At 35.8% G+C, this 23,918-nt stretch overlaps 1 protein-coding gene across 7 annotated transcripts in view; it reads left to right on the forward strand.

The window, feature by feature from the left end:
• The window catches only part of FRYL (FRY like transcription coactivator), a 246,852-nt gene that overhangs the window by 52,362 nt on the left and 170,572 nt on the right, over positions 1-23,918 (forward strand). For all 7 annotated transcript variants that reach the window (XM_081234991.1, XM_081234990.1, XM_081234992.1 and 4 more), the window contains exon 3: positions 11,482-11,613. The gene's annotated coding sequence lies outside the window, so the exon portion shown is untranslated. The remainder of the gene's footprint in view (positions 1-11,481; positions 11,614-23,918) is intronic.

The raw sequence follows: 23,918 nt of genomic DNA on the forward strand, positions 1-23,918 counted from the left end.
CATTTATGCTTATTTTATATATTATTAGTTGAATTTAATCTTTATTTAGTGCTTTATTATTATTATTATTTTTTTGCGTTACGCGGGCCTCTCACTGCTGTGGCCTCTCCCGTTGCGGAGCACAGGCTCCGGACGCACAGGCTCAGCGGCCATGGCCCACAGGCCCAGCCGCTCCGCGGCATGTGGGATCTTCCCAGACCAGGGCACGAACCCGTGTCCCCTGCATCGGCAGGCGGGCTCTCAACCACTGCGCCACCAGGGAAGCCCTAGTGCTTTATTATTTTTATGAAAGTTGGCTTGCTAGGCACTGTGGGAGTTTTAAAGTGAATTTCTTGCCCTTTAGGGGCTCATAATCTCAGACTAGCTCTTAGAACCACAGAATTTTAGAACAGGAAGAGATTTAAGAGATTCTCCTCTCTCTCTCTCTGTGTGTGTGTGTGTGTGTGTGTGTGTGTGTGTTTAAGCAGCAGTCCTTTGATTCCTGCCTACTTCAGTGTCTCCTGTCCTCCACTCCTTATCCTCCCAGATAAGTACTAATGTCACTTTTCTATGAAGGGTTGACAGGACTTCATCTTCTTTATTTGGTAAACAGGAGGAGATACAGGCCTTTTTTTTTTTTTTTCCAGGCCAATTTCTTAGTTCAGTTATTTAAAACTGTGAAGTCAAGAAATCATTTTAACTATAACACTTTTTAAAAATAGGTGGGAGACTATCACAGTGTATTATATATTATTTCAAATGTATCATATGGGTGTATATATATTGGGTTGTTATATAAAATGTATTACATGTTCATTTATGTAAAATGCATTTTTTTCTTTACTGCAGTGAAAAGAGTTTAGAAAACATGTCCTAGTCTATTTCACCCTTGCTTTAAACCTGGGGAACAGCCCAAATATATTACTTATTCTTTTTGCTATGCTCTCTTGTCATCATGACCTGACTCCAAGGTAAAGTGTTTTCTAACCAGTTAGAAATATACAGAGGTGATATTTTCCCCCAGTACATAAAGATGTGCAGCAAGGTGGTGTTTTCATTACATTGGTCTTGCTTGCATGCCTCTGGGTACAAATAAACACTTTGGTGGATCTAACTGTTAATCTGTAAGAATTGTTTATGATGTGCCTAACTTGGTACCAAGATGTGATTTAAGCACCAAGAGAATTTGGATTATTTAATACTAGTACATAATAAAACTACTTATCAAATGTTCATGTGGGCACATACAGAGGCATAATTGTATTCTTGTAATGCACAGTATAAATACTAATATTGTTTTGGAGAATCAGAATGGTATGCTGAAGCAATGGTTTGGAAAAAGGCATTGTAGTATGTTTTTAATCTGTGGGAATTACTGGCAAGTGTAATTGAGAGATTCTAAATACTGTAGTTGTTTACTTCACTTTTGAATTTGGCTTAAATATTTTTGGTCTTTTTTTAAAAAATAATTATTTAATTATTATGATAGAAGTTTAACCATAATTGTTCTGTAGATTTTAATAATTTTATCTCTTAGAGATTTATTTTAAAACAACTTCCCCTGACTAAAGATATTTAATATTTAACATTTATGTTTAATATTTAAGTATTTATATAGAAATATAAACATATAAGCATGCTTATAGATATTTATACTATATCTTTAGAGAAATATTACATTTAACATTTAAATTTAATATTTAAATATTTAATGATAAATATTTAAACAGAGAGGATAGTGGAATGAATGTTCATGTGCCTGTTCCTCAGCTTCAACCTTGATCAACTCTTTGTTAACTCTACCCATTCCCATCCCCCAATTCCCACTTACTTTGATGCAGTTCCTCTGTCATAACACATCACCTGTAAATATTTCAGGATGTATTTCTGAAAGACAAGGACTTCTATTTCTAGACATACAAAGTAGAATCTTAATCTTTTTGAGGAATATACTGAAGTTATGAACACTCAAATTGTGTTTGGGATGTTAGAGTGATATAAAGGAAAAGTGAGCTCCTTTAAATAGAATAAATGGAAAAAGAGAAATACCTGATAAGCAGTGGTATCAAAACACAATAGAGGGCTTCCCTGGTGGCGCAGTGGTTGGGAGTCTGCCTGCCGATGCAGGGGACATGGGTTCGTGCCCCAGTCCGGGAAGATCCCACATGCCGCAGAGCGGCTGGGACCATGAGCCATGGCCGCTGAGCGTCCGGAGCCTGTGCTCCGCAATGGGAGAGGCCACAACAGTGAGAGGCCCGCGTACCACAAAAAAAAAAAAAACACACAATAGAAAAGTTAACAATGAAAAAGCCAATTAATAGCTTTTAAATATCCATGGAGAAAGTGGAGAAATTGGCAGTTCTGAATACTTAGTGTCTACATTCTGTACAGGTCACTAGGGAGTAAGGCGAAGTGTATTTCATACCATTTGAGATAGAAATTCTGTTTCTAGACTCTTTCTTGAGGGAAAAATCAAAGATGTGTACAAAGACTGCCAATCAAGATATTCACTGCAATATTATTTATAGAGTGAAGAATTGAACCTAATGTTCAATACCAGTGGAAGGATGCAATGCACATAGTATATTTATAAAATTTTAAAGTATTTTGTAACCAGTAGAAATGGTAAAACATACCAATTGTATAAAATGTTGAATGCGTATTAAAAGACGTGAAAGAAATTAACCCAGATATTTATATGAATTAATAGTGGCTATCTCTTGGTGTTAGAATTATGAATAATTTTTAATTTCTTCATTTCTTTCTTTTTTAGAAATGTTGCAGATTTTGTCTATCAGCATATGTTATATGAGTTAATAAATAATAATAAACATTTGAGTACTTACTATGTGTCAAACACTATTTAAGCACTTTTCATCTAAAAGTGAATTCTCATAATAGCCCTGAGAGGTTTTATAATCCTTATTTTGCAGATGAGGAAATGGGCATAGAGAGATTGAATACCTTGACAATTTGAGTCTGTCCTTCTAAGTTTATTGTTTGCTTCTAAATGTAGTTTTATCTCCAATAATTAGGAAGATACTGTAAATACTGTTTTGTTTTTCTACATATTACTTAAAGATATGTGGTGAATATTATGGCATATTAGTTAAAAAATATGATTTTTAATTGATGGATAACATTTCATCTAGTGAATATACCGTGATTTTTTTTCAACTGGTCCTTTGTTTTTGTTCTGCCCCTCCCCTACAGTATTTTGCTCATAGGAATAATGGTACAATGGTATCTTTGTGAATAAATCTCTATGTGCATTTCTGATTATCTTCCTAGAAAAAACATTTAGAAGTGGAATTATTGGGTCAAAGAGCATAAGCATTTTTAAAGGCTTTTGATACAAGTTATGAGACTGCAGGTAACAAATGATCATTCTTCCTTAAACTTAGAGAAATTGTTTTGGCGCTATAAATTTGAGAGAAATAGGTCATCTAAACATCAGTGGGAATTTGTGCTTTCATAGTTGCTCTTACAAAAGTGAGGCTTCTCTAAGCTTGCTGGAGACTATAAACACAGAGAAAAAGAGAAAAGACAAACTTTGGAGATTAAATTGTGGCCATTTACTTGCTCTGTGACCTTTCACAGCTACTTATTCATTTTTCTAATTAACTTAAAATTTGGATTAGCCTTGAAACCTTTTTACTGTAAATTGTTTTATATAACATCTAAAATACACATATCAAATTTTCATGAATTTTCTTTAATGTTTGATCTTTTAGGACCTCAGGATCATAATTAGGTAGAGAAATTTCAAATGTATAATTTAAAAACTTGTAGGTATATAAGGCATAAGACACTGATTAGAGACAGTAATAACCCTAAAAGTGTTTTAGATGTATTTTTAAATAAGAAAGCTTTTTTCTAGGGGGTCACTCTCTTTTTGTGAAAAGCAAGAACAAAAATTTGGGGGTAATTGATGGTTTCTGTTAGGGTTAAATAAGGTTTTATTGTGGTTTCTCTTGAGCATATATCTTCTTCCAGGGACTGTGGTGACTTCTACAGAGACTTTAGCTGAAGATTTGAGCAGAGGGAGGGGGATTTTAACTTAAGAAGGTCCAGAGAATAATTAATGAAATCAGAAAATTTACCTATGAAGCTACCAAAGAGGTTAGGATCAATTTCTTTCTGGAAAAACCAAGATTGATAAAGCGTACTCTGACAGCCTGTAAATTTGTGAGAGGGAAAAATGGAATAAATAGAAAACATTTTATTGAAATTTGAATGCCTTAAGTATTTTTATTTTTTTTTACATCTTTATTGGAGTATAATTGCTTAACAATGGTGTGTTAGTTTCTGCTTTATAACAAAGTGAATCAGTTATACATATACATATATTCCCATATCCCCTCCCTCTTGCGTCTCCCTCCCACCCTCCCTATCCTACCCCTCCAGGCGGTCACAAAGCACTGAGCTGATGTCCCTGTGCTATGCGGCTGCTTCCCACTAGCTATCTACCTTACGTTTGGTAGTGTATATATGTCCATGCCTCTCTTTCGCTTTGTCACAGCTTACCCTTCCCCCTCCCCATATCCTCAAGTCCATTCTCTAGCAGGTCTGTGTCTTTATTCCTGTCTTACCCCTAGGTTCTTCACGACATGTTTTTTCTTCTTAAATTCCATATATATGTGTTAGCATACGGTATTTGTCTTTCTCTTTCTGACTTACTTCACTCTGTATGACAGACTCTAGGTCTATCCACCTCATTACAAATAGCTCAATTTCGTTTCTTTTTATGGCTGAGTAATATTCCATTGTGTATATGTGCCACATCTTCTTTATCCATTAATCCGATGATGGACACTTAGGTTGTTTCCATCTCTGGGCTATTGTAAATAGGGCTGCAATGAACATTTTGGTACATGACTCTTTTTTTTTTGGGCAGTACGCGGGCCTCTCACTGTCATGGCCTCTCCTGCTGTGGAGCACAGGCTCCGGATGCGCAGGCCCAGCGGCCATGGCTCACGGGCCCAGCCTCTCCGCGGCATGTGGGATCTTCCCGGACCGGAGCACGAACCCACATCCCCTGCATCGGCAGGCGGACCCCCAACCACTGCGCCACCAGGGAAGCCCCACATGACTCTTTTTGAATTATGGTTTTCTCAGGGTATATGCCCAGTTGTGGGATTGCTGGGTCATATGGTAGGTGTATTTGTAGTTTTTAAAGGAACCTCCATACTGTTCTCAATAGTGGCTGTACCAATTCACATTCCCACCAGCAGTGCAAGAGTGTTCCCTTTTTTCCACACCCTCTCCAGCATTTATTGTTTCTAGATTTCTTGATGATGGCCATTCTGACTGGTGTGAGATGATATCTCATTGTAGTTTTGATTTGCATTTCTCTAATGATTAAAGATGTTGAGCTTTCTTTCATGTGTTTGTTCGCAGTCTATATATCTTCTGTGGAGAAATGTCTATTTAGGTCTTCTGCCCATTTTTGGATTGGGTTGTTTGTTTTTTTGTTATTGAGCTGCATGAGCTGCTTATAAATTTTGGAGATTAATCCTTTGTCAGTTGCTTCATTTGCAAATATTTTCTCCCATTCTGAGGCTTGTCGTTTGGTCTTGTTTATGGTTTCCTTTGTTGTGCAAAAGCTTTTAAGTTTCATTAGGTCCCATGTGTTTATTTTTGTCTTTATTTCCATTTCTCTAGGAGGTGGGTCCAAAAGGATCTTGCTGTGATTTATGTCATAGAGTGTTCTGCCTATGTTTTCCTCTAAGAGTTTAATAGTTTCTGGCCTTACATTTAGGTCTTTGATCCATTTCGAGCTTATTTTTGTGTATGGTGTTAGGGAGTGATCTAATATCATACGTTTACATGTCCCTGTCCAGTTTTCCCAGCACCACTTATTGAAGAGGCTGTCCTTTCTCCACTGTACATTCCTGCCTCCTTTATCAAAGATAAGGTGACCATATGTGCGTGGGTTTATCTCTGGGCTTTCTATCCTGTTCCATTGATTTATCTTTCTGTTTCTGGGCCAGTACCATACTGTCTTGATTACTGTAGCTTTGTAGTATAGTCTGAAGTCAGGGAGCCTGATTCCTCCAGCTCCATTTTTCGTTCTCAAGATTGCTTTGGCTATTTGGGGTCTTTTGTGTTTCCATACAAGTTGTGAAATTTTTTTGTTCTAGTTCTGTGAAAAATGCCAATGGTAGTTTGATAGGGATTGCATTGAACCTGTAGATTGCTTTGGGTAGTAGAGTCATTTTCACAATGTTGCTTCTTCCAATCCAAGAACATGGTATATCTCTCCATCTATTTGTATCATCTTTAATTTCTTTCATCAGTGTCTTATAATTTTCTGCATACAGGTCTTTTGTCTCCTTAGGTAGGTTTATTCCTAGGTATTTTATTCTTTTTGTTGCAATGGTAAATGGGAGTGTTTTCTTGATTTCATTTTCAGATTTTTCATCATTAGTATATAGGAATGCCAGAGATTTCTGTGCATTAATTTTGCATCCTGCTACTTTACCAAATTCATTGATTAGCTCTAGTAGTTTTCTGGTAGCATCTTTAGGATTCTCTGTGTATAGTATCACGTCATCTTGCCTTAAGTATTTTAATGGGGAAGAAAAAAGTACAGTCGGTCCTCTGTATCTGAGTCTTCCACATCCACAGATTCAACTAACCTTGGATCAAAAATATTTAGAAAAAAAATTCCAGAAAGTTCCAAAAAACAAAACTTGAATTTGCTGCTTCCCACAGCATTAACATTGTATATACAACTATTTACATAGCGTTTACATTGTATTAGGTATTATAAGTAATCTAGAGAGGATTTAAAGCATATGGGAGGATTTGAGTGGGTTATATGCACATACTACACACTTTTATATAAGGGACTTGAGCATCTGATGATTTTGGTTTCCACAAAGAGTCCTGGAACCAATACCCTCTGGATACTGAGGGATGACTGTACTACTTCTTTATACTATGAATAGTAAAATTATGAAACTCTCAACTATAAATGGTAGACATAGAAAATAAGCATAAGGAGGATTTTTTCAGGTTTTTAATCCATAATTAATGATTGGATTATAAAGGTTCATAACCCTGCAAAATTAGGTATATGTGCATTTTGGAAGGAGAGGCCTCCAAAACTTTTTTCAGATTCTCAAAAGGATGACTTCAAAAAAATTCAAAATCAAAATTCAAGCTCCTACTTGAAGGTAAGCTCTGTGAGACTAGGGACTTTTGTCTTTTCTGTTCACTCCTCTGTCCCTGGTTCTTGGCACGTAGTTCTGCTCAATAAATATTTGTGAAAGGTATGATTTTTGTAAATTTATGTGTGGCATAGATACAGCAATGGATTTTTAAAAATTAGGGATAGAAGAAAATTCCAGATTTAGTGAGGTTGATGTCTTACTTGGCTGTTTCTATATTTGTCCGAAATTTTTCTTTTTGTTTAAGTCTAGATGAGTAGGTAGGGCATTTGTATGATAATTTTGTGGTTGAATTCCTGTTTTTTCTGTGCCAGCAGAAATGCTGTAGAATGGGTTAGAAATACTATAAATGTAATGCTGTAGAAATGTAACAGGAAAATTGTTCTAAACAATACATATTCATTCATCAGTCTATTAGAAAATGTACTTTGGCGCTGTTTTCATTTGATTCAGTGAATTAAATTGTTATAGAAAAACTTCCCCTTAAATTTGAGAATGGAAAATTTTCCTAATTGTTTTCATTAAACCAAGTGGTATGGCAGTAACTGCTATTGTGGCTAAAAATGTAAAATCAACAAAATGTTGAAAAATTTACGTGCAGAGAACATTGCTTTATCAGCAAGAGATTTAGAGTTTTGCAGTGAAGCCCAATTATTCTAGCTCAGTACCATTATACGGCATTTTTAGCAGGTGATATAGTGTAATCTGTGATTGCATTAGTCAGCATCATAAGTTTCCATACTTCTTAAAATTGAAATTTGGTAGAAGGTTAAAAGAATGACAAAAGATTAAAGTGCAGGTTTGTTTTAAAAATTGTAAAAATTATAACATTTCTAAAATAAGAGAAAAAGTGAATTTCTAAAAATTGAAGTGTGATGGAACCAGTGTTAATTTATGAATCATTAATTTTCTTTCTTAATTAAAGGGATGACTGTAAATTCTTTTTCTTAATGACTTTTGCCAGCCAGACAGAAATGATAATCTGAGTAATTATTTGCTGCCTGCATTTGAGTCTTCGTGAATAGATTTTTCACATTTTCCATAATCTTCAGCAGATTTAAAAAGTCATTGCATTTTACATTTTCCACACTTATTTTGCTCTTACAAATAGGAGCTATGATTATTCTAATTTATTAAAAAATCATTGCATCATTTTAAGAGGCCTTCCAATATTCCCAGAATACTTTCAATAGAAGGGCAGGAATTTTCCCTTATAGATTTCATATTTTGCAATGTGGTTTCTTTCTTTAGTTGAAATATGATTGAATCATTAGGTCACCACACATTCCATTATTCAAGTATAAGTACAGAATACATTTTGAAGTGAAATTTAGAGTTTCAAGTTGGAATCTGTGAAGTAATTTAGCTTAATCTTTTGACCCAGTGGTGTAACCCTTTCTATAGCATTTCTAACAATCTTTGCCTAAAAACTCAGTGAGTAGGAACTCTATTTCTTTATGAAGCAGCTTTTAAAAATGAATTATATAGTAATTTTTTCTTTTTATTATGTTGAGCTCAAATCTACCTTGTGCTAGGCACCATAACTTCCTGTTTTCCTTTTCAAATTATGAAGTATTCCAAGTCTGTAAGTATTGAGAGTACTTATAATGAACATCACTGAGATTCATTTATTCTTAATTTCTACTCTGCTTGAGATTATCATTTTCTGTATCAATGTATATCAGAGACTTTTATGTCACGCCTTACTACAATTAGGATACATTAGATTTGTGGCATTTCTGTTCTTTATTATTCTCGTAATTCTTTTCAGAAAGGAAATGAGGTTAATGTGTTATCTGAGCACCCATTCAACTTTCTCTTTTACTTTCTAGACTGAAGCGAAGCAGGGTTGTCCCTGAAGGACCTCATTTGACCTAAGAATCCTCCCAAGCCCCAGAGCTGGGCCACTGTTCTCTCTATTTATTACACGTGGAAGCTTCTAGATCATTAGTCTTGCTGAAGGTTTAAAGCCTTGGTCCTGTAAAGCTTGTGCTGTTTGACTATTTACAGTCTTATCTTCAGTGTTGTCAAACACCAACTGACCTCCTCAAGTCACTCTTGTTTATATGACTTTTTTCTTTTAAAATAAGAAACAACAGGCTTGGTCATGTGTATACTGTGACCACAGTTACCTAACCTCTCTGACCTTGACCATCTCAAAAGCAGTAGTATAAAAATGGCAATAAAAATTACTCTTCTTGTAGATAAAATATTCTCCAAATTAATCAAGGGAAATGAAAAATAAAAATGAGTTCCATGTTAGATGATATATATGGAGACAAGGTGAAAGTGCAATTGATAGGAAAAAAGGAAAAAAAAAAACCCAGAGAACCAACAACCCAAACCACACCCAAACGAAACGAAAACAAAAACCCATCCCTGCTAAAAATGATTATAACCTATAAAGAAAGCCAGGGAAGTATAAACCAAATATTTTCCAGGGTAACTAAAGACAAAAGTTTGTTTATTTTCTCAAAAGTGAAAGTGGAAAATAGGAAGGCTGTATCTCTACTAGAGAGGTATTGAAAATTCTAGGCAAACATTGGGAAGTCTTAAAATGACAGTGCTCTGACAGTGTGGTTATAAGAAGAGAAAACATATATAAAAAGCATGGCATTAGCCCTTGCTGTGTCTGAGCAGAAGGATATTCAAAAATGAAGCAAAAAGAAAGACGTAGACATGGTAGTACAAATCAATCCTAGATGCAATTTTTGCAGTGTTCCTAAAACTGCTTTGTCCTCCAGCAGTACTTGGTTTTGTGATTTGTCCTAGAAGACAAAGTGAAAAATAGTTTAAATTTCATTAAATACACACCAGTACATGACTGTGCTCTGTTCACTATGTACAAGAAATGGTATGCTATTTGTCAGATAAACTTTATTTGCTTTGAGGGAGAAATAATTCCATTAAACTTATATAAAATAAAAGATAGAAAGTTATGGCAGAATTGTAGATATCTTCTTGTTAATAGATTCAGAAATATTTGGTGGGACAGTCAAAAATTCCATAAGCCTGAATGATATCTGATTATGAACAAGTGCATCTAAGTCACTATTTTGTTCATATTTACCAGTTTTGGGGCTTCAAAGATTTGGTTTTAGTCATGATTTAGTTGATTATACCTCTGAATAAATGAAATATCATTATATTTTTTTCTAAGTTGGCTAAAGGAATTTCAGATTAAGAAGTTTTAAGTACAAAATTAATATTTCAGCAAGTAGTTCTTTCTGTTGGGTTGGGGATTAAATTCATTAAACAGAAAAAGTAGTAGGAAACCGGATGTGATTTTAAATGAAGTTGATTAGGGTTTCAATGACAAATTAAAAATGTGTCCTATTTAACTGTTGAAAAATGCACAGACCTTTCATGGTAATAAAAACATGGAATGTGCATGATTACATGTGAGGCCTTATATGTGGTAAAAGGGTAACTCCCTATGGTCATTGGTTTCATTCTTAGTAGCCATCAAATTATTACATATAAGGTATAGTAGTTCACAATCCATGACCCTCTCAGAGTTATTATAATAGGACTTTGAAAAATATACATCCTAAACACTGTCTGTAGATGGGATAAATATTAGGCCTAGTGGGTATATGAACTGTTTTGCAAATCTGATTAATTTAGTGAATAAAATGAAAATGGATTTAATGTATTATTGAACAGTTAAGGTATTAATGTATTCATTCAGTCATAGCCTAGTAAAAGCATCATGGCTTGTCACTGCAAAGAGAAGAAAGGAAAAAAACTATAGATTAAAAGGGATTTAAGAGAGACAGTAACAATTGCCTGTGTGGATTTTGTTTAGATCTGGATTAGAACAAACTGTTTAAAAAAACACTTATGAGAAAGTTGGGGAAATTTGAGCACTGATTGGTAGTTGATGTTGTAAAGAAATTATTTTGAATTTATTGTAGATATTATAATGATACTGCCTTATGTTTAAAAAGCAAATCTTTGTCTTAGAGAGATACATACAGAATTATCTACAGATGAAGTGGTATAATGCCTGGAATTTGCTTCAGAATGATCCAGAGTGGTGGGAGTTGGGCGGGGGTATGAAAATATAAATGCAACATGACTTGCTGTGAGTTAACAATTGTGGGTTCATTATACTACTCTTAATAATTTTGCATTAGTTTGAAATTTTTCATAATAAAATGTTAGAAAAAAGTGTAATGCAACATTAATTGAAAGAGGATAACTGTAGCACCAGGTGACACTGCAATATAATATATTCAGAAGTAAGGGTAGATATGAGTCACACACAGATGTACTTTTTATAAACATATCTAATGTGTCAATCTCATGTTTTGTTTTTCTTCAGAGCTGAAGCCATTTATTTGAATCTTGGATGATTCACACCTAAATGCTTAATTCTCAGAACTGCTCAAGAGTCCCACAGCCAGGATTAGATGATTCAACTTACCACCAAGAAATTACTGTCTTGAATTCTACGGTAAGATGATAATAAATATTCTAAAGGCTAAATAGTGACCATGAGGTCTAAAAAGATTTTTAAATTCTGTCTTTGAGTGACTAGCCTTTATTATAATTTCTCAGTCCTGTAACTCTTATACCAAGAGTTCAAGGTTGTGATGATCAACCAAAGATCTTAGAAATATCAACATGCAAACAAGGCTTTATGGTATTTCCCTGTTATAGATTCAGCATAGATTCAGCTAGTAACAGGTACTGGAGTGCCCTGCTTTCCCTCTTGCTGTATGTCTCAGGGTGGGTCCTCCAAAAACTGATGCTGGAAGGGAGTTTGGCTTCCGGGATGTTTATTAGGGATCAACAACCTATAAAGAGAGGAGGTTATTGGGCAGAGGAAATTGAAGTGTAATGTAGGCTCAACAAAGCCTTAGCCAACTGAGACAAGGGAGTCTTGTAGTTGTGAGAGTTAAGCTTCTTGGGGATGGAGACATATCCTTAATGCCTTTGCATTGGGCACAGGCCATTAAAGAAGTTGCTCAGCAAATATTTGTTGAATGAAGGAAATCTGAGAAAAATCTTGTGGTCCCTCCTATAACACCTAATCCTTGCCCTTCCTTTTTCCAGTTGAAAGTGTGGTTTAGAACAGTGAGGTTAACAGTGACATACATGGTTGTCTTGTACATCATGGACAAACATGAAGGTAACTTGTCCTCCATAATCAGCATGTGTTGCATACCACTGTGTTCCTGGGCTCCACAGATAAGGAAGACCTACAGTGGGACCTGAGGAAAACCACACATATAAGTTTTAAAGCAGCAGTCCCCAACCTTTTTGGCACCAGGGACCGGTTTCGTGGAAGACAGTTTTTCCACAGATGGGGGGCGGGGATGGTTCAGGTGGTAATGCGAGTGATGGGGAATGATGGGGAGCAGCAGGTGAAGCTTTACTCGCTTGCCCGCCGCTCACTTCCTGCTGTGCAGCCCGGGGGCTGGGGACACCTGTTTTAAAGAATATGAGACTGTATCAGTAAAGAGGAAACAAACAAAAAAACAACATGGATCTAGAGGGTATTATGCTAAGTGAAGTAAGTCAGGCAGAGAAAGACAAATACCATGTGATTTCATTTATATGTGGAATCTCAAAAACAAAACAAAGGAACACACATAAAACAGAAACAGACTCACAGATACAGTGAACAAACAGGGGCTTGCCAGAAGGGAGGGTGTTGGTAATATGGGTGAGATAGGTGAAGGAGATTAAGAGGTACACATTTCCAATTATAAAATAAATAAGTCATGGAGATGTAGCGTACAGCATAGGGAATATAGTCAGTAATATTGTAATGACTTTGTATGGTGACAGGTGGTAACTAGACTTAGGGTGATCTTTTCATAATTATAAAAATATCAAATTCCTATGTTGTAAACCTGAAACTAGTATAATATTGTAAGTCAGTTATCCTTCAGTTAAAAAAAAATGAATGAACGAGGGACTTCCCTGGTGGTCCAGTGGTTAAGAATCCGCCTTCCAGTGCAGGGGATGTGGGTTCGACCCCTCATTTGGGGAACTGAGATCCCACATGCTGTGGGGCAACTAAGCCCGTGCGCCGCAACTACTGGGCCCTCACGCCACAACTAGAGAGAAGCCCCTGCGCCACGAAGAAGAGCCTGCGCACCATAACGAAAGATCCTGCATGCTGCAACAAAGATCCCACGTGCTGCAACTAAGACCCAATGCAGCCAAATAAATTAAAAAAAAAAAAAAAAAAAGAATGAATGAGGTAACATGGAAAAAACAAAAACCCTGTAAGATACAGTGATAACTCCTAGGCTATTAAGGGATATGGATTATGGTTCTAACCAGTTTGTTTTTTCTGTGTGTAGGGAATAGGCTGATCAGATATGAATTTTTAATCCTCTTATGCTCCAGGGTTAAGAGAGAATCTACTTCTGAGAAGGACTTTTAAATTATTTTATTTTATTTTATTTTATTTTTTTGAGAAGGACTTTTTTAAAAAGTCAGTGTTTTTTTCTAGTTGGTACAGTCCTGCTTTAGGGCAAGAAATTTGAGTCCTTTACTTGAGTTCTTGTTGGGGTTTTTTTTCCCCTTTTTACTGTAGGATTCCATGAGACAGGATTTGCATTAATAAATCCTCTAAATTTTCTCTGAACCTTAATACTACATTAATGCTTTATGTGTAGAGGACTTTTACTTAACATCTTTTAAATGAATGAAATAGAGAATAATTGACTTCATTATTAATGTGGCAGAAGAATAAGGATTAAAAACTCAACAATTCAGACGAGAAATTTCCTTGGTTTTTTTTTTTTTTTTTTGCGGTATGCGGGCCTCTCACTGTTGTGGCCTCTCCCGTTGCGGAGCACAGGCTCCGGACACGCAGGCTCAGCGGCCATGGCTCACGGGCCCAGCCGCTCCGTGGCATGTGGGATCCTCCCGGACCGGGGCACGAACTCGTGTCCCCTGCATCGGCAGGCAGACTCTCAACCACTGCGCCACCAGGGAGGCCCTCCTTGTTTTTATATTATAACAATTTTCCCTGATATCTGTGTAGACAATTTTATGCTTCATCTTTTAATATATGTAGACCATTTGCTTCATATTGAGTGTTGGAAGAGTGAGATTGTGTTTGTGTTTCACTAAGTGAATCAGATTTTTTTTATTATTAAAATGTGTATCCTTCAAAGTTATCAATTTGATTAGTTTAGGGATGTTTACGTCTTATCTGTTCCCATTTTTTTTTTTTTCCATTTCTTTCTTGTCACTTCGTAACCCCACCAGAGGGCAAAGGAAGGGAGAAAAGACATTAATTTAAGTTCACAAAGTCTTATGTAGGCATCTTTTACTGGCACATTTTGTCATGCTTCTGGATTGTAGTAAGGCAGTAGGATCAGCTACTTTTGCTATTTTAAAATATTTAGTAGAATGCTCAGTTATTTGGAAATAAATTGTGTAAGGTTGATTACTGGGTTTATTTATTAAATATTTATACTTTAAACTGTTCAACTTTATTTTCTTAGATTCATACATTTTAAATTATCAATTTTTTTTTAGTAATTCATGCCAAGGTTTCCTTTGCTACTGTTGATACTTATGATTGATTATAATGAAGAGGTTTTTGTGTGTGTGTTTAAAAGTATATTGGGATGTTCATAATACAGTATAGTTTTAAATTACTCCTTTTCACCTCCTGTAAAACTTGATGTTCCTGCGGTCTATTAGTGAGTTTTCAGAATGATAAGAATTATCTTTTGAATACAAGTTACTGTTTCACATTTAAGTTGTTCAGTGTATTTAAAAATAAGACACACCTCAGACCAAAGTAAATTTGTCTTAACATTATCACAGTGTAGGTTTTCAAAGTCTAAATGTTAAACTAGATGGATGCTAAACATTTTATAGTCCCAGTATTGCTGTTGACACCCATTGTACATGTACATGTATATATGAAGTGCAGTTTCACAGTCGGTAGCTGTTTGACTTCTTATCAGTATGAACAGCAAATGTCCTAAAAATCAGCTTCAAAACAGCTGGCAGGCGACCCACCTAAGTTCATATGACGTTTCTTTGCTCTTTGACACAAAGAGTGGACCTTACCTTCTCATCAAGGAAGTTGGTACAAGCACCCTTCTGTGTGCTCGTGGGCCCAGTAATGTAGAAGAACCTTAAAATGGACTTTTTGAAGAGAGTTGTTCCTCCCATTCATTCGGGAGATGTGGTTTTGGACACTAGAGAGAGTTTTCAGGAAAGTCGTCCAAGATTGCTGAAGTTGAAACCTCTTAGTTTGCTTTCATCAGAGAAGACTGTAGATGAGGAGAGTGGCCACAGTAATTATGACAAATACCAACATCAGCAACTAGGTAAAGTAAAAATGTATTTTCAATCCTTTAATAAAAACTATTTTAGAAAAGTAAAATTATTTTTACAAGTATGAATTCTAGTGAGCATAAATCTTTATTTTGAAAATCAAGTTTAAATACTAAAAAGAATTTAAAAATAGAGTAAATATATAGTTGGCCTAAATTTTTTTAGTATCAAAATTTTGCTTTGAGTTTACATGGAGAAATATTGATTGCTATAGATCAAGATAAAGCCATTAATAAAGTTAACAGTTTAGTGATCTTGGAAAATATTTTTATGATGAAGGATTATACTTACTGAAAAAAGTGTTATTTTACAATCGGTAGGGTATATACGTGAAAAACAAGATACTGAGTTTTATCTATCACTACAGAAATCACTTAAAAAAAAAGTCCCATTCTTTTGCTCTAAAGATAAAGAATATTAGGGATGAAATATTTTTTTAAAATCTTTGAATATAATAATGATTATTTTGTGTCACTACCTTTATTTCATATAATTCTGCAAAGTTGAATATAATGCCTTTTAAAGTTTGAGAGGATGATACTCATGTGTCAGGAGAAAAATCAGGTTTGCATATGGTAACTAGAAAATGTTGGGAAAAAAAAAGGAAAATCCTTTAGGAAGATGATGAAAAAAAATGCCTGCTTTAAAATTTTGACTAAAACACTTAAAAATGTTAAAATGTTCTGTATGATTATGAATTTTTATTATAGGGAATATATAACTACTCATATAAATTAATGTAATATTTAGTAGAAAGGAGATTTTCTGTAAATCCTCTGCAAGTTTGATATATATTCTTACAGCTGTTTTTATGCATATTTAATATGCACATATACATTTTTACTTATAGAATTTAAAAATGAGATTTACTATCTAAACTGTTCTGATACTTGCTTTTTCATTTAATACATAATAACCATCTTTCTGTCTCTTTAAAATGCATGCCATTGTATGACATAATAATTTATTCAATCAGTCCTTATTGATGAACACTGAGTGACTTTAATTTTTAATTATTAAAAGTAATTATGTAATAAATATCCATTTATTTTATTACTTTATTATCCATTTATTGTATTACTTTATGCCTTTGTATGATTGCTTCTTAGTATAAATTTCTGTGTACATTTAAAATTTTGATAGACAGTGCCAAGTTACTTTTCAGAATTTTCTCAATTTAAGCTCCCTAGGGCAGTATCTCTATTTCTTTGTACTCTCCTTAACACTGTTTCTTGTCAGTTTAAAAAATAGGGTCAGGGCTTCCCTGGTGGTGCAGTGGTTGAGAGTCCGCCTGCCGATGCAGGGGACACGGGTTCGTGCCCCGGTCCGGGAAGATCCCACATGCCGCGGAGCTGCTGGGCCCGTGAGCCATGGCCGCTGGGCCTGCGCGTCCGGAGCCTGTGCTCTGCAACGGGAGAGGCCACAACAGTGAGAGGCCCGCGTACCACAAAAAAAAAAAAAAAAAAAAAAAAAAAAAAAAATTATGTAAAAGAAAGGAGAAGGAGCTTTTAAGTTTTAAAAAGAAATATTCATATCTAGAATATACTGGTATTAGAAGTCTTTTTTTTTATACTCTTCACTCATTTGGGTGGATAAAGTGGAGGTGAGACTACTGATGGGTTAGTGCCTCTTAATTTCAATTAAAATCTGTATATCATTCAGTACTTAGTTTTGTTTTGTTTTGTTTCTTTTTGCCGTACGCAGGCCTCTCACTGTTGTGGCCTCTCCCGTTGCGGAGCACAGGCTCCAGACGCGCAGGCTCAGCGGCCATGGCTCACGGGCCCAGCCGTTCCACGGCATGTGGGATCCTCCTGGACCGGGGCACGAACCCGTGTCCCCTGCATTGGCAGGCAGACTCTCAACCACTGCGCCACCAGGGAAGCCCCAGTAGTACTTAGTTTTGTGTTCAACAGTATAGATATGCATAACTGAAGAATATGAATGTATTAATATGTGCAGTTATTTATGTTATTAAAAATTTACTCTTTAGCTTTCAGTCTTGAATCATTTAGTTGCTTTCTTCACTGTACCACAGCATATATAAGGGACCTGGTGTTTAAATGTAATATCCTATGCCCATGAGTTTAATATGGCTCCTTTTTTTTTTAAGACTGTCTTACACATTTTTGAACATAGCATATATGTTATTAAGTATAATAATGAGATTTTGTAATTTACATTAATTTGCAAAAAGCACTCAATTTAACGATTAAGGGCTTTCTATGCTATATATCTTTTTTACCAATCAGTCAAAATAAAGCAAAATCATGGAACTGAAACAACTGAAGAATCTGTTTGAAATTTCAGAGGTCACGGGTCCTTTGTGGAATAACTCTTGCCCCATTTTTCTCTTCAAAAATAAAATTCAACTTTAGGGAATGACTATTAAAATTAATTTAAGGGACTTCTTTGGCAATATCTGTAAAAAGATTTGGTTTCTGAAATTTCAATTTACTGATAAAGTCCTTTTCTTGAATCTCAAAATTTGATACTAAATTTATATTGTATGTAAGAATAAAACCCACATGATTCACACCAGTCTACACACTGATTACTTGCAACTCAGCATGAATGAATTTACCTCCTGTTTGCTGGTGGTTCTGGGATAGAGATAATGCAGAAGTTTATCCAGAAGTCATGCAAAGAACTGGGTACAGTTCTAAAAGGCGTTACAGTTTGCTCATTTAATGAAAGGAGAGATCAAGAGTATGAAGAGATTTCATATCAGTAGTGCAAAGAAGGAAGTATTCTTTTAGAGAAAAACTGGTATGTAATCTCATAGCTTTGTATTTGGATCAGTTGTTTCCAACTTCTTTAATTGTTAATTCAAAATTACAAAAAATTATTTCTAAGGAATTTTAGACAAAATTGTAATATGGATTGATAATTGTACTTTTGTGAGAGGATAAGTTTGCAGTATATAGAAATTTACCTTGCTACTTTTAACTCCAGAAATATTTATAGATGCTTATGGTTTCTTTAACAAAAATATGCATAGAATTTTGAGGTATTTGCAGGGGTTGATATTTTGAAGAACACTTTTCTTCACTTTTGATAAAGTTTTTCATTTTTTAACTTTCTCTAAATTTTAAGTAACCTAATGTTTTAAAAGTTTGATAGAAATTCGCAAACAACACACTGGATTTACCAGAAATCCTCTATTTCTCTGTAAAATATATTAACACATGCCTGTAGTACACTGCACACTGTTCAAATCCCCTACCACCGCTTCTGCTCCTAACAGATTCAGGTGTGGGCTTACCAAGAGTTGGTTGCCTTTTAAACCAAACTTGTTTATGCCAGTTATACTTGTAATTGTGATCATGTATTTTAATTAGGTATCACATAATTCAGTAAAGTATGAGGCTGAAAAGAAAGTTGTTTCGGTGTAAAAAAGTTGAATACTTTGCTCATACTCTATAAAAGTGAATTCCTCGAAAAGTTTGCTTTTAAATTACATATAGGCCAGGTAAGTATACAAGATTGGAAGGATTTTGCCCTCACATACCTTCAACTTCCCACTCCACTTTGAAGAAATTGAAACTAGGTATCATAGGTGATGAACATGGGCTGTATTTTAGGCGAGAAAGACAACAGAGTAATCAGCAAATTCACCTTAAGAGACAGGGACTTGGCACTACATCAAAAGTCTAGGGAATAAACATGGATTTTATATTTAAGTTAAAGCCTTTAGTAGACCTATTGATTTCCCCCCCACCCTCCCTGATTCCTACTTTAATGGAGCTTTTTGATTAAATGATTAGTTAACAGTTATAATTTATCATAAAGGAGCTCTATATAGTTGTATAATGTTGCAATTTTGTTAAAGAAGTAAATCATTTATTTGCTGTCCTTACTTCCTTAATAAAAAAAAAGGAATCAAAATGTTCATGTGTTCATGTTATGTAATCATATTCATAAGATGCTTAAAAATCCAATATTGTTTGTGTAGAGTCCTAATTATGTGATCAAAGACTGATTTTACTGATAGATATTATTTGTGCCAGTTCTACTAATATTTATCTTCAGGCGTAAGAGTTGGTGGGGAGAAAATGCCCTTCACTGATTCAGAATATACTTCAGGGCTGTCTCACCATTGAAGGAGAATGAATGTTAGGCATAGTTATGCCTCAGATCCTAAGAATAAGGCAGTGTCCACAGGCTTCTGTTGTGACAGCTCAAAGTCCTTGTATCTCCAGGACTGGGTTATTTTTATTCTGACGGAATCAACCTTAATTTTGTTGTTGTTCATTCTGTTTGGAGTCAAGAATAAGTGAGTTGTAAATATATTATAATTGATTTTTATAATTCACCAAGAACAGAGATAATTGATTTTTATAATTCACCAAGAACAGAGATAATGAGACATTGAACAGAACTAAATATATGTCAACATTACTTGAGCACCTTATGTATTCTGGGCATTGTTTTCTTGTTTTGATTTACAAATAAATGGTCTAATTTGTCTACCCATTTAGTGCATACCTGTCCCTTTTCCACTCTCAGAATGTAAGTTGAACATAGACTTTGCTTTGTCTACTGATATGTTCCAGGGTTTGGAACATAATAGTTGCTCAATAAATATTGGTTGAATGAGCAGATGTTATCCAAGTCGTCATGAAAACCCTGTGAGATAGGTTGTTATACAAAGTTTTAAAAGTTCAGAGAGGCTTAACCAAATTATTTGAGGTTTTTTGGCTACTCAGTGGTATAGTCATGCCTGTTTTTATTTATTTATTTTTGGATAATTGGATTTCCTAATACTGATATTTGTCATCCCCACAGAAAGTGTATTGGTTTTTTAATGAATTTATTTATTTATTGGCTGTGTTGGGTCTTCTTTGCTGCGCGTGGGCTTTCTCTAGTTGTGGCGAGCGGGGGCTACTCTTCATTGTGGTGCGCAGGCTTCTCATTGCGGTGGCTTCTCTTTTTAGTTTTATTTTTGTCGAACCGTTGCTCTCAGTGGTTAGATTTCGTACCTCCTGAATATCTCGCTTTTGTTTGATGCACCCTATGTTGGGTAGAGGAATAGCATGGCAGGCCAGTTTCTTTTTAGAAGGGAATGAGATGAGTAAAGAGTGTTTTAAGTGTTCATCAAAGACTGGACTCTGAGGTTTTCTTTTGCCACTTCAAATGCTTGTAAGTGATAACAGACCAAAGGAGATAGAGAATCCTTTGGAATTCAAATGTCATTAAAAGATTCTTGGGCAGGACAGTGTCATGGAAGAACTTGAGCTCCAAATTATAATCAGTCTGCTGTGGAATTTCTGGCTTGACCCAAATGATACCTTGTTCTCACGGTGTAAGTATGTGAAGGAGTTCATGAATTCTTCTTGTTTATGTAAATGAGATTTGGAAGTGTTGGGCTTTCATAGTGTCCTGAAATCAAGTAGGATCCCTTACTTAAGAGGGCCTTTGGAGTACTTCTCAGGTAGTTTTCATTGGCGATTGCAGGAGAAGCCTTATGGGTGGTTATATTCATGCCTTTTCTGAGTCTGTGAGAATTCTCATGATAGAGGAGAGATATTGGAAAAGACCTACAGGCGTGATGGGAGAGAGGCAGTGAAGTAAGTATTGAGAATGACATGGAGTGGGGCTTTGATCCAGACTGAGTTGAGCTCCGCTGGTGACTGGCTACGTGTCTTTGAACAGGCTACTTAATCTCTCTAGGCCAGTTGACCTCACCTATCACTTTGAATGATATTTTCTTTGTAGCATTGTTTTCAAGATTACCAAAAATGGTAACAAAATTGATACATGATTCAATACATAGTGGCTATTACTGTTTAAAAAAACTTTTGAATTTTTGACTTGGAGATAGATGAATCAAATTTAACTAGGATTTATCTTTGGAGCATTCCATCGTAGAAAACATTCTAGGAATTTGGATCTAGGTCTTTCGTCGTGCATAATTCCGAACCATTTTAGCATGTGATTTATAGCTACATGACAGTTCGTGGGAACTTGAGTTGCAACACCTTCTCCTGTGCTTTCCTTCTTTGTCTATAATGTGTGCTCTTCCAAATAGCTACTGCCAAAAGATCTTGTGATTCGGATACAAAGGTTTTTAGAAGTTAGTGTAACAGTATTACTTCAGTAGGTTCTCTTGGCTGTATTTAAAGGTAGCCTAACACTTTTTTTTAAAATTTCATTTATCTTTGTCTGCGTTGGGTCTTAGTTGCTGCGCACAGGCTTTCTCTAGTTGCGGCTAGTGGGGGCTACTCTTCCTTGCAGTGCGCGGGCTTCTCATTGCGGTGGCTTCTCTCGTTGCGGAGCACAGGCTGTAGGCGCACAGGCTTCAGTAGCTGTGGCACGTGGGCTTCAGTAGTTGTGGCTCGCAGGCTCCAGAGCACAGACTCCGTAGTTGCAGCGCGCAGGCTTAGTTGCTCCGCGGCATGTGGGATCTTCCTGGATCAGGGCTCAAACCCATGTCCCTTGAGTTGGCAGGCAGATTCTTAACCACTGCGCTACTAGGAAGTCCCAGCCTAACGTTTCTTAAGAAGGGTCATTTTGGACTGTCTCCTCAAGTTACATGGGTGTATATTTTTAAAAATTGGGGCAGTTAAGTGTGACTAGAGTTAGGGTCAGGGTCTTTACTTCTTTGGCTTTTAGAAAGGACTTTTAAGAAACTTAATCGAAATAAAAATGCATCTGTCTCCATTTTAAGAGGCCTGGAATAGTCTCCTCCTATACCACTTACTCTCCCATTTCCTAATCACAGAATTGATGTTTATCTAGTATGGTGATACTGGTTGTTAAAATATTACAATTTCTCGTATCAGTTGATACTTAGCTACTCCTACGTCCCTTCCCCAAGTGCTCCTGCTGCTTCAGCCCTCTTGCCCTACCCCAGGACCCTCTTTGATCACCTCGGGTTTCATCAACTAAAGGGTGAGACCTAGGCATAACAGGGACTCCAGGACCCACCTCCACTCTGAGGCTGGGCTTGGTAAATTGTTCAGTTACCGTACCTTCCTGGTGGCTGACTATTTTGATCATCACCCCTGTTTATTCTCACTTAGAGAAACAAAAGGAAGGAGATACTATGAATAAGATAAAATAGTTGAAACAAAAGGGTATAAGAAAAATATAAATAAATATTAGGCAAAAATACTGAAATAATGTGTACAAAGATGAATAAAATGATAGAAAATAATATCTATATCAAAAGATTCTAAAAAAATAACAAAGAAGTTAAAATGCACAGTAAAATAGGTTAAGATGACTAAAGCTGAATGTAAATTTAAAATGTAACTAAAAGAATATACTAGGAAGGTTAAACAAAAATAAAATGTGCTATAAAAGGAATTCAGGAAGCAACATACAGCCCAAGGGTTAACTCCACCCACCTATAAGTAGTGGCCTTTGGGTTGAGGCAACAATACATAGTGATAAGCTTCTAATCCTGGTTACTTCCTGAAACTGGAACTCTGCAGGGGGAATAGAAGTCTCTGTGTGACTGTCCTTGGGGTTGACTAGTTTCCCTCACCCGCAACCTCAGTTAATTATTCTCTGTCATTGTCCACTAGCTTCTGTTATTCCATTTAATATGAAAGTATTGTTTCTTTTTCCAGATAGTGAGTCCTTTGAGAACTGAGTTGGTCTTATTTATGTGGGTAGGCCCAGAGCTCAGCCCCATGGCAGGCACTTAGGAAGCAGTTATTAAATGTTTGTTGAAGGTTAGCATCTTCTGTCCTCTGGTTCTTGTCCTTTATGTGCCAGAGCAAGTTTTCACTTGTTCTGAAGAGCTGCCGTCAGTTGCCATATTTAGCCCACTGACTTCTTCCTTCACAACCATCTAGCACATCGCTCAGTGGGCAGTGGCTCCTGAGGCAAAAGCAGCCTCCCATTAGTTTGAAAGTGAAAAAAGAAAAAAAGAATCCTTCAAATCAAGCAAAAGATGATCTAGAATACAAGCTTTTTCTGGAAAGGGTCAGATAGTAAATATTTCAGGATTTGTAGGCCATAAGTCTCTGTCACAACTGCTGAGCTCTGTCTTTGTAGAGCAAAAGGAGCCTAGATGAAATGTGAATGCATGTGTGTGACTGTGTTTCCGTACAGCTTTATTTACAAATCAGGTGATGAACCAGATTTGGCTTGGGGGCCTAAGCATTCCAACCCTAAGCCAGAATATGGAAAAGGATATTGCTAACATCAGGGAGCTACATGCTGGTAATTTACCTGGGAAATAGAATGGAAACTTTGAAGAAGCGGTTCACTGTTATACTTATTTTCTGTAACCCTTGGAGTAGTGTTTTATCCATAGTAGGTGTTCAGTAAATATATATTAATTTGATTTGGGATCCAACTCCCTCACTTATTCTCCCTGGGCTTCAGTTATCTTATCTAAAATTTAAGGGGTTATGTTACGTGATCTTTAAAGACTCTCCAGTTAAAAAATATCTGCAATTCTCTGTGGAAGGCCAGATGATTTATTCTTTA

This window comes from Mesoplodon bidens, assembly GCF_964165515.1.
Source record: "Mesoplodon bidens genome assembly, chromosome: 1".
NCBI lineage: Eukaryota > Metazoa > Chordata > Mammalia > Artiodactyla > Ziphiidae > Mesoplodon > Mesoplodon bidens.